The sequence below is a fragment of the Cucumis melo genome, chromosome 9 (assembly GCF_025177605.1).
Source record: "Cucumis melo cultivar AY chromosome 9, USDA_Cmelo_AY_1.0, whole genome shotgun sequence".
In the NCBI taxonomy this organism is placed as follows: domain Eukaryota; kingdom Viridiplantae; phylum Streptophyta; class Magnoliopsida; order Cucurbitales; family Cucurbitaceae; genus Cucumis; species Cucumis melo.
This window is the reverse complement of record NC_066865.1, coordinates 7,979,494-7,991,298: the sequence shown is the minus strand read 5'-3', so window position 1 is coordinate 7,991,298 and position 11,805 is coordinate 7,979,494. Positions and strand designations below refer to the sequence as shown.

Below are 11,805 nucleotides of genomic sequence, written 5' to 3'. Positions count from 1 at the left end.
TTCTATTGTTGTCTAAGAATTTCAATTGATTAATTGCCAAATCCAATACACTATTCCCCGTACCTTTTTCTCATTTTTTCTTAAACTTTTAATTGGATCCATTAATCGATCAAATTAAAATAACAGTTAATAAATTAATCTTTCCTCATGTTTTTAACTGTTACTTTAATTTCATCAATTAATCTTGGAGTTTCTTAATTGTTGCAATTATTTTTGTATTTCACTCTAACTTTTACATTTATCTTTTTGTTGGGACAAAAGCATATAAACCAACACTTTCAAATGTGTTGAATTAGAATGTAAAAGTTCAGCTGAAATTCTCTAATTAGAAATAAATAAAAACATTTAGAAATTAAGATTAAGTTTTCACATTCACCTAGTTCTGACTTACAAATATATTTTTATTTTTTTTATAAAATATAACAAAACACCACAATATTTACGACACGTGTAATAAAGTCAAAAGACTCACGAAGTTAGTCATTTTTTTTAACATTCCAGATTCAACCTTACCGCTTTTGAATTTCGCACAGCTTCGATTTCTTTGTTCTTCATTTTCATCTTTTTTCTTTTGCAATTTCTATATATATATATATATATATATATATATATATATATATATATATATATATTTAAATCATGATTTTTGTTTTTAATCAATCAATCGATCTTTTACTATTTTTTTTCAAAGTATCTAAATCATGTACCAAATATAAGAAATCTTGGTACATAATTTGAAAAAATCACTGAGGTATTAGTACACGATTGTTTATATTTGGGTATATGAGTGTATACCAAATCTAAACGATATTGGTACAAGATTGTGTACCAAATATAAAAATTTTTGAACAAAATCGTGAATATTGATATACGATTGTTTAAATTTGGGTACAAGATAGTTTACGAAATCTACAAGGTTATGTACCAAATATAAAAAAATATAAAAGATTTATATTTGGAACAAGATCTTAAAAAAAAATCGTTGAGATATTGGTATATGATCTTAAACCAAGATCGTTTATATTTGGTATGCGATCGTGTATCATTTTTTACGCGATCGTGTATCATTTTCTACACGATCGATACATGATCGTATACATTCGCATATTATGATTATTCTGAAAAATAATTACACGCATGCGTGTAGCTAATTAATTGCGTGTTGATCGTAGCATTTTTTGTATTTTTTTTATTATAAGTGTGAATTTTTGGTTTTCGAAATTATTCTATGTGACTATTTTGTCGGTTTGTTATGTTTTTGAAAAAGCCCCGTTAACTAAAAATTACCTTAAACTTGAAATGTTACATGGTGGGAAAAAATCAACTAGAAATGAAAACACAGGGAGTATGCAAAACAAATGTGCAAAGTTTTTAAAGGTGTATCCAAAAGAATAAAATAAACTGTATTAAGATATCTGAAATACACAATATACTTACATTTTTTCAGTTAAATATTCCCACACATCCTTCAACAAGTAAACTACATAAAATAAGTTGAGATCAAAGAGGACAATCATGTAACAACTTTCACACAATTTATCTCAATGTTAAAATTCGCAATTTCATAGCTCATTATTATTGAATAAACTTACAATGAAATAAAGTGTTTTGCTAGCTAGTGTTTCATTTTGCATAAATTCAGCAACAAGCAACCTCTTAATCTTCACCCTCCTAGCAGCAAAGTAAATTTGTCAGTCTATTGTTTTGAAGCTAAACAATAGCCAAGTAAATCTGTCACTCTACTACCCATAGCTTTAATTTATGTTCATAAAAAACAACCACAAAAGGTCGCAAAGAATTCAGGTAAAACACAAGAGCATAATAGGGAAAGTTTAAACGAAAACTTTCAAATAAATTTGATACTAACATAACAGAAGTCTTTTCGACTCCGAAAATTTCAACAAAACCATAATATATTCAAATAGATTCAGCAAATACGAAGGAAACTTAAAGATGAAACAAACAAATGTAGCTCAATCTTCAACTTAATGACTCTAGACTCAATTTGACCAGCCTCATCTCAAATGAAAGTGTGTATAGAACAAGATAAATAGAATACAAGATTAGAAAATAGTTGTTCGATCAAGATGTATATCTCTTGCTTTAGGAAATGTAGTGATGAACGTAAAACTGAACAAATAAAGTGTGAAAAACAATATATATAGGGAAGAAAGTATGTTGGGAATGTGGGTATAGATACTTGGGAAAATTATTAATTTAATTTGAATGGGGGTGGGGGGAGGTTTTTGGTTTAATATATGTGTCTCTCTTAAAATTTAGGAGATTATTATATTAACAAAGATGTCTGTTTCTTTGTTTTTTAATGGTGCATTTCTTCATCTCTTGAAAAATAGCAGGATATAATTTATTTCAAAGAATTTTGATATAGGGAAACTTACATAAATCTAACAAAACTGTAAATTATTTATGGCACGTATAACAAAGCCTATAAGGTTAGCCATTTTTTAAATATTCCAGGTTTGCCCTTCCATCTTCTTTTCTTCCTCGTGATTCGTCTTGCTCTTGTTATTTCGTCTCCATGCGATTTCGTCTTTCTTCTTTTCTCTTTTTCTTTTCTGCGGTTTCTTTCCATGATGTTTTTTATTTTTCAATTCTTTATTTATGCTGTTTAGTCTCTCTATCATTTTTCTTCTCCTCTTCGTTTTTTTGCTTCGATTTCTTTCCATCGTCTTTCTACTTTTCCTCTTCTTTTTTCGCTGCGATTTCTTTCCATCGTCTTTTTTTTTACGCGTTTACATTTGGGTAACAAAATATAAACAACTGTGTATAAGATTGTGTAGCAAAATCTAAAAGATCGTGTATAAAAAATCTTGAAAAAAAATCATTTAGATCGGAGTAGCTAAATGTAAACGATTGTGTAAAAAAAAATAAAAGATTGTGTATAAAGAATCTTGAAAAAGAATCATTTAGATTGGAGTAGCCAAATGTAAACGATCTTTTAAAAAGTAAACGATTGTGTAAAAAAAATAAAAGATCATGTATAAAAAATCTTGAAAAAAAATCATTTGGATTGGAATAGCCAAATGTAAACGATCTTGTAAAAAGTAAACGATTGTGTAACAAAAAAATTAAAAAAATCGTGTACCAATTTTTTTTTAAAAAAATTATTTAGATTTGAATTTAGATTTGGGTCCCTAAATGTAAATGATCGTGTAACAAAATTAAACGATGAATTGAAAAAATAAATTGTAGCCATATCTAAACGATCGCGTATAAATTGTAGCTATATCTAAACGATCGCGTATAAATTATAACCATATCTAAACGATCACGTATAAATTGTAGCCATATCTAAACGATTACGTATCAAACAATAACCAAATCTAAACGATCGCAAATATATTACGCGCGCGTTATTGACTGCGTGGTTGACGGACATTTTTGGTATTTTACACGGTGCGTCTCTAGGCTTTTTTCGTTTTTGGAATTGTTCTATAAAGTATAAATATTTTGCCGTTTTCTTTTTTATATTTTTGAAAAGATTCCTTTCATCTATACTTGAACTACTCCCTTGTTATCGTTGATGGTTTGATTTGTTAGCTTTCAGAAGCTACAATGTTGTTCTATTATATTTTCTGTAGCTTAAGGATATGAGATTGATAGATAGTAAATAAATGAAGTAATTGAAGAGTTAATAAGACACATATATTAATTTAAGGTGTAGTATTTTCATTGTTCTAATGCGGACTTTGTTTGAATATTGAAAACACTATCATTGTGTCATTATTGCCGAATGGTATACTTTTTTTTTTCCAATTACTTAAAGTAGGCGCTCTCTCCTTTCTATGTGTCATAGTATTCTTTCATATTATATTTGAAATAGATAACCATTACTCAAGATCTTTTCTTAGGACTTACACTTAATGATAAATCATAAATGCACAAGAGTAGCTTATCCAAAAAATTGTGAATCGAGTGTAGAAAACTTCATCAATTTTGGATTTTCTAATACAAATGATGCCTTTATTTATTGTCATTGTTTGAAATGTGGGAATTGTGAAAAACAAAGTCACACTAATGTTAGAGATCACTCATATGTCAATGGAATTGATGAAAGTTATAAAATTTGGTTCTGGTTTGGTGAACAACTACCTAATTCATCATTATACGAAGAATCTTCTAAGTTTGACACTTATATGTATGAAGAGAACGATGTTGGAAGTATAATGAAATGATTCAAGTTGCTCATGAGGAATATTCAAAAGACCCAAATGAATTTGAGAAATTGTTTAATGATGCCGAAAAATCATTATATGAAGGATGGAAAAAATTCACCAAGTTGTCCACATTAGTCAAGTTGTATAATTTAAAAGTTTAAGCGTGGATGAAGTGATATTAGCTTTTCAGAACTACTCAAACTTAAAAGGAAATTTTTTCTACTACCGATAAGATCTGAACATCAATGAACGAAGCGAATAAAACTTTAGGTGCACTAGGAATGAATTATGAAAAGATTCATACATGCCCTATTGATTGTTGTTTGTACAAAAAAGGATATGCTAATGCAACTGAATATCCTAGATGTGGTGAGTCAAGGTGACCGAAGTATGCTAATAATGGAAACGAAGGAAAAAATAGATTCCTAGAAAAGTTGTATGGTACTTTCCATCAATTCCGCGTTTTAAAAGATTGTTTCAAAGTATTGATTGTGCTAAAGATTTGATTTGGCATTCTATTGAATGAGTAGTTGATGGGAAATTACGACATCTTGTAGACTCTCTAGCCTGGAATTAGTTAGTAGATTTGAAGTGGCCAGACTTTGGTTCTAAACCTAGAAATATTCGTTTAGCATCGTCAGCTAAATGGAATCAACCCACATGGTGAAAGGAGTTTTAAATATATAGTTGTTGGCCCATAATGATACTTATTTATAATCTTCCACCATGATTGTGCATGAAAAGAAAGTTCATGATATTATCAATGTTGATATCGGGTCCAAGGCAACTAGGGGATGACATCGGCACGTACTTAGCACCACTAGTTGAGGATTTTATACAATTACTTCTTATTGACCGGTTCCTTATATCAGTTGGACACAACACCTAGGAATTAAGTTAGAGCTTGCCACTTATATAGTAGATTAATGACTTCACAACAAAACCAAACCGTTCTGACTCTTTTTAATCCAAGGTAAGTAAGACTCTACTCACTAGAAGAAAATTGGGCTTTAATGTCGGTTGGAAAAAATGAACAAAGACGTTTAATGTCGCTTTTAAAAAAGCGGATCTTTGATGTCGTTTTAAAACCGACATTGATCATTCATCTTTGATGTCGGTTTAAAACCGACATTAAAGATCCACTTTTTTAGAACCGTCATTAAGGATATATTAAGGACAATAGTTTTTATTTTTTTAGGGTTTCATATATATATATATATAGATGGGTTTTAGTTTCTTAGGGTTTCAAATCCCCCAAATCACTCGTAATTTTCTCATCCATCTTCCCATCAGATGGAGACGAAGCTGCGGCTGATTCTCATCCATCTTCCATCGTAAGTCTTTAGTAGATCCCTACATTCACCTCTTCACTCTATCCTAAGTCAGTCAACTGATCGCCAAAGTTGGATTTAAACAGACGCCAAGTTCTCGTAAAGATTCTCGACGGAGGATCCAAAACATTTCGTTGATTAAGAGGAAGCTAGCGCCATTCGACAGGAGGAGCCGGCCACAGACTCTGCTTCTGAAGTGGAAGGTTGAGGATAGAGTCGATGGTAGAGGTGAAATGGACGAGGATGAGAAGAAGTTGAAATCGAAGGACGGAGGAAAAGATCTCCATCGGGTGAGTCGGGAAAGACATGTGATCGTATCAGAGAGAAAACTCGCCGCTGGTTTTTGGCGGTTTCAGAAGCCAGAGGTTAGTGTTCACGAAGGAAATAGTGGTTTGAAATGCACACAGAAGCAGGGGATCAGTTCTTAGCCTATTGCTGGCCATGTTCGGGTTTCAATTCTCCGCCATCACAATAGCAACATATTTGTTGGAAGAAGCATCGACAGACGTAATTGTTTTATTATTTCCATTTTAATGGATTTTTTCTTTCTTTATTCTTATTCTTGTTTTTATTTTTCAGGTTTGAGCTTAAATACTTCGATCCATTTCTTGTTCTTGATAAGTTTTCTGGTAAACCCCAGTTCTACAAATCTCTAAATTTTTGAATTAATTATTTAATGTTGTGTTATGGAAATTAAGTTGAAATTTTGTTATTGTAATGAGTGCACCCGGTGGGTTTCCTGATCATCCACACATAGAGGATTTGAAACTGTCACTTACATGTTACAGGTTTCTTATTTAATTATTTATTGTGATTGGAATAAGAGTGAGTTGTTACACAGAGAAAAATGGAAAATCATTTGAGTTTATTTTTATAATGAATGAAATTTTTGTTTGTTGAAAATGATTAAAGGGAGCAATGATACATGAAGATAAAGGAAGAATTGAAGGTGGTGACTGGGAGCAATGATACAGGAAGATAAAGGTGGTGACTGGGGCGTGGGGCCACAATTTTGGTTCATATCAAGGCAGCCCAGTGCCTCACATATATTTAAAGTTTGGAGCTGGATTACAAAGTTGTAAAAAAGTGATTGAATATAACTTTGGAGGTGCTCTCTGTCTTTACCTCTAATTCCAAATTTAATGGTTCAAGCCCTCTAGTTAGCGCTAAACTGGATTACAACAGAAAATCCTCGAGTAAATACATCTTGGGTATCTTGCTTGTTGTAGGAAGGTCCATTGATAGTTTCTTTGGCAGATGAGAATTTCAACATGATTTCAGTTCACAAAGCAAATAGAACTATTGGTTATTAGTTGTACCTTTCCGCGCGTCTCCCATGTCAGTGTTATACCTCTATGCAAACAAAATTACATTATCATAGTCACAAAGTTCTCTCTATGCAATCAATTTTTAGTTTCTAATTCTACAAGGTGAATTGGTGGGTATGCCATGGATGGCTTAATACGGTTGTGAGACTACAAAAGAAATGCCAGCGTATGACGTAACTTTTAAGGAAAGTGTAAGATCATTTGAGTTAATGCGGTTGAAGTAATATCTTGGATTCTTTGCTTGGAGAGAAACTATCAAAATTTACATTAACAACAGGGAAGAACGTGGGAGATTATGCCTTAAACCAAATGCATATGGTTTGATGATTTATTCTTCTCAATGTGCACTATTATTCTTAGCAATTAATTTCTGTAGGAGTTTTTTCTGGAACTCCTAAGAGGGACTGTAATTTTTGCATTTAGCCTTTCAATATATCTATGAAAAGCATCTCTGCCTTTCATTTGGAAAGAGAAAAAAGAAAACAGAGAAATTTGCTCTTGCCTGCCCTGATTTGTGCTGTGGGGTTTAGTTTGCATTTTTATACTTTTTGATTGGTCTTCATTGATCAGAGTTCGATCTTAGACTACATCACTTCATAGTTCATCATCATTTTTTAAAGAAAAGTAAGTTTATTGTTATTTTTTATTTATTTCATTATGCTTAGACTCTTGAAAGGCCTATGATACTGTAATTAGGCTTACTTTTCTTTACATCAAGTACAACATAAAAAATGCCCTGCTCTCCTGGTGCTCATTTGCTCTTGCCTGCCCTTATTATTTGTATGCATTTGCATATAAAATTGACGTAGTTGTCTTTAAAACTGAACTGAGTTCAACAGAATTCTCTTTTACTGGTTTTTTTGAATGCAGTATCATTATTGCAGAGAATAAGATGAAGTCGGGAGTGATTTTTGAGGTCATTCTTTTAAAAGATTTTGTGAAAAGGATAGAAAATAACTTGGCCTGAAATAGTTAAGTTGGGTTTGGGACTTTTTGGACCTGGCCTAATTTTCTAAATATACTTAGCTAATTTGCAGGGAAGAGCACTGTGGCCTGTGCCTTGAGTCAAAGCTTATACAAAATAGGAAAGTTAGCTTATATCCTCGATGGGGACAATGTGAGGCATGACCTGAATCGCGACCTTGGTTTTAAAGCAGAAGATCGTGCTGAGAATATAAGGAGGGTAGGTAAGTTTGATTCGTTATCATTTATAATAACACTCTAGCCTGTTCTGTTAATGATTTCTAATTAGTATACCTCTTCCATAAATTAGGTGAGGTTGCAAAATTGTTTGCAAACGCTGGAGTTATTTGCATTGCTAGTGTGATATCTCCATATCGAAGGGATCGAGATGCCCGTCGTGCCATTTTGTCTGATGGATACTTTATTGAGGTATCTCTTCATTTTTGCGTACTATAGATTTTGAGTTGGTTTCTTACCTTGCATCTGAAATATATTTTACAAAAATTTGCTAAAAATATATAGGTGTTCATGGATGTTCCTCTTGAAGTTTGTGAAGCAAGAGATGCAAAAGGACTGTATAAGCTTGCATGGGCAAGGAAGATCAAAGGTCACTGCAACTTGTTATCATCTTCCTTAGATTTACTTGATGATCTCTTCAAACTTTTATAGGCTTTACTGGTATCGATGATCTGTACAAAGTACCATTGAATTGTGAGGTAATTCCAAATTCTGGAGGAAAATGACAAAATTTCTTTGAACATTCTTTCAATAGATTAATGCTTATACTACATTGAGAGTAAATGTTTTTGCAACATATGCTGATGGTTAGTTAAATAGTGAAGAACTTGTGGACATAACATAGTTGAACATTGTGTTTTGAACCTGATTGGGAGACCCTTTGAACTTTCTGTGTGTACTGTATGTGGTGTAAATGAAAGTCAATGATTTTGGCTGTTAATTCCTCCTTTTTCAGGGGACCCTTTATTTCTCCTATGAGTCCCCACAGGCTATAGAATTGCTTACTACTATGCTTGACATGTTTGTTTGCAATAATGGAGATGATAGAAATCATAAGTTATCAGATTAAATGGTTTATTTTGATATTGCTTGTAGGATGATTGAAGTCATCAGATTGAAAGCTAAGCGATTGTGTAGATAGCCAGGCGATCGTTGAAGGTTGAAGACTGAGAAGGCGTTTAGGATTTCTTATTTAAGTCTTGTCTTAGGATCTTGTTTTATGTACTATTGTAGAATGTATATATAAACACAATATTAAGTTTTCATTTTGTGTATACAAATGTAAAAGATAAATATTATAGTTTCTAAAATAATATTAATTTTATTAATTTGTTGGAGCGAGAAAAAAATATTTATCTATATTGATTCAATGTTTATAAAAAATGGACAATAATACAACAATTAAATAAATATAAATTTCTAAAAATGGACAAAAAGAAGCCTTTAATGTCAGTTTTAAACTGACATTATTGGCCTCTTTAATGTCGGTTTTAAAACGACATCATAGCCCAATCGACATTAAAGGGCTTCAATAACACTATCAAAGATGTCGGTTTAAAAACGACATTAAAGCCCAACCGACATTAAAGGGCTTGAATAACACTATCAAAGATGTCGGTTGAAAACTGACATTAAAGGCTTTTAATGTCGGTTTATAACCGACATTAAAGACATCTTTAATGTCGGTTATAAACCGACATTAAAGCCCAACCGACATTAAAGCCCTTTAATAACGCTTACAAAGATGTCGGTCGCCAAGTGACATTAAAGGCCTTTAATGTCGGTTTTAAACCGACATTAAAGGCCAGATTTCTTGTAGTGACTAATCAATACATAAAAATTCATTGCATTAACAGTGAAAACAACCTATTTGTATTCTATGTAGTGGTCATTGGGCACTTATTGCTATAAACACATACGATGAGATAGTCTATTATCTTGACTTACTTAGAAGAACATTTAGAGCAGATATTAAATTTGTAACAAACATGTAAGTGTGAGCTCCTTTCATATGATGTTTTTTGTCTTAAAGTTCACTTTATTACAACATGTAGTTGATTCTTGGCAGTAGGGCTATTATGATCTTTCGAGTCCAGAAAAATATTCATAAAGGTAAAAAACAACCAATATGGAAAATAATGAAGGTAAGTGTAAACATATTTATTCGTTAATTAAAAGTATACTTATATGAGTTATTTGCAACATTAAGTATTTTGGTAATTTATGTATTACAATGTTCTTTACAAGTCAGAACCACTGAATGCAGATACTATGTGATGAGATACGACATGAAAGATATAATCACTAAATGGAGCATAGTAGTTACAGATTTGGTATGTTGTGTTTAATGATTATTTGAATTATTTTATAAAATTCAAGTAGTATATAACTTAACAAAACAAAGTAGTAACTTCAATATTTTAGGCTTTATATCAGATTGATACAAGGAGCTCATACAGTTAATTCGAGTTAGATGAAGTGCGAATGAAGCTAGCTGAATTTTTGGGTGGCCACCATAGTTGAGTTTTTTTTTTTTTTTTTTTTTTGGGTTAGCTGGACATATATATTTATTTGGTTTTAGGTGAATTAATGATATTTTTAGGGTTCGTTGAGTTTTTTTGGGTTAGCTAGACATATATATTTTGTTGATATTGGATATAGGTGAATCAAAATATTGATTTGGGGTAGAATGTTCTTATAGTAAAACTTTTGATAAATTGAACTTTGGGCTAGACATATATATTTTGTTCATATTCGACATAAAGGTAGAATAATTTGTTCATATGATAGATTTTTGGACTATTGTAAGTATGTAATGACCAACTATATGTATGATTTAATGATATATGCAATTTGTTAGTTCTTTCACGAAAAGTTTGTGTTGATCTAAGAAACTTAAATTGTTCAATTAATATGTGTAATTTAGCAACTTTGATGAAACCTTAAAGGAATTACTTATGTGTTATTTGGGTTGTGTGTCATTGTTGGACTTCAAAGCTTGTGCAATATAATTATATGGGTGTCTCAAATTCTACAATTTTTTATTTGAAAGAAAGAGCTTTGACATGCAAAACGTGTTAAGTTTTAACTCAGTTGTCAAAAGAAAAGCTTCCATTTGATAGGTAATAAGTGTCAAGGTTGTTGGAATTTGTGTCTTAAAACTCATACTTTGTTATTTGATTCAATAAAATTTATTATTGAATACTATAATCTTAAAACCAATAAATAAAGGTCCTGAGGCTATGTTACTGAGTTTTTTAAATATACTTGAACTTTATGTAGACATAAACATGGATTAAGTTCAAGTAAATAGCTCAAATAGTCTATAGTGTGTGAATAAGGTTGGACGCCTTATTCTGGATAAACACTATGGGTTTGGTCCGCTCCGTAGTTAGTATAAACAATGTAATCTGGAATGGTTCATGTAGAGACATGGGAATGGGGGCATTCTATGTAAATGATTTGCATAAGACTGGAACCACGAAGTAGGCACTTTTAGTTGTAACACCGTAAACTATAACCTGACTATTTCAAATATGATGACCTAGGTAACTTGATCTTAATCCTGAGCTAACTATGAACTTCTATTCATTCGATAGTATCCTTAGATCTACATAGGTGAGGGCAGCTTAACATCGCTGGCCCAATAAGCCTCGCATTTCAGGGGTAAGACCGAGTGGATAGCTAAGGACATAGAGTGCAAGATGGAATTCCTCCTACCCACTTCTGGAATAATAGATAGGTTGTTCCCTTAAGGACTGAATCCAAGTCTTAAACAAGGGGCCCCACCTTCTCATTGGCCCGAGAAGGATTCTGGTTTATAGGTTGGACCTTAAAACCAATTGTTTAATAGTGGATCAGTGGGTGTTAAGGAGTAAGATGTAATCTTGGAGGTAAAACGGTATTTTGACCTAGCCAAGATTACGAATAACCTGTGAAAGATTGACTTACCCATTATGGTTATATCAGGTGGACAGAAATATATCT

The 11,805-nt window shown here is 31.9% G+C and overlaps 1 long non-coding RNA gene across 2 annotated transcripts; it reads left to right on the top strand.

The window, feature by feature from the left end:
- The first annotated feature begins 7,128 nt into the window (after positions 1-7,128).
- Positions 7,129-9,040, top strand: LOC127150918 (uncharacterized). 2 transcript variants are annotated; one of them, XR_007823498.1, is made up of 4 exons: positions 7,129-8,020; positions 8,111-8,229; positions 8,323-8,516; positions 8,914-9,040. It is a non-coding gene; the product is annotated as an uncharacterized LOC127150918 (long non-coding RNA). The 2 variants fall into 2 exon arrangements; XR_007823499.1 differs by lacking the exon at positions 8,914-9,040 and having other exon boundaries at positions 7,129-7,753; positions 7,875-8,020; positions 8,323-8,870.
- The last annotated feature ends 2,765 nt before the right edge of the window (positions 9,041-11,805 follow it).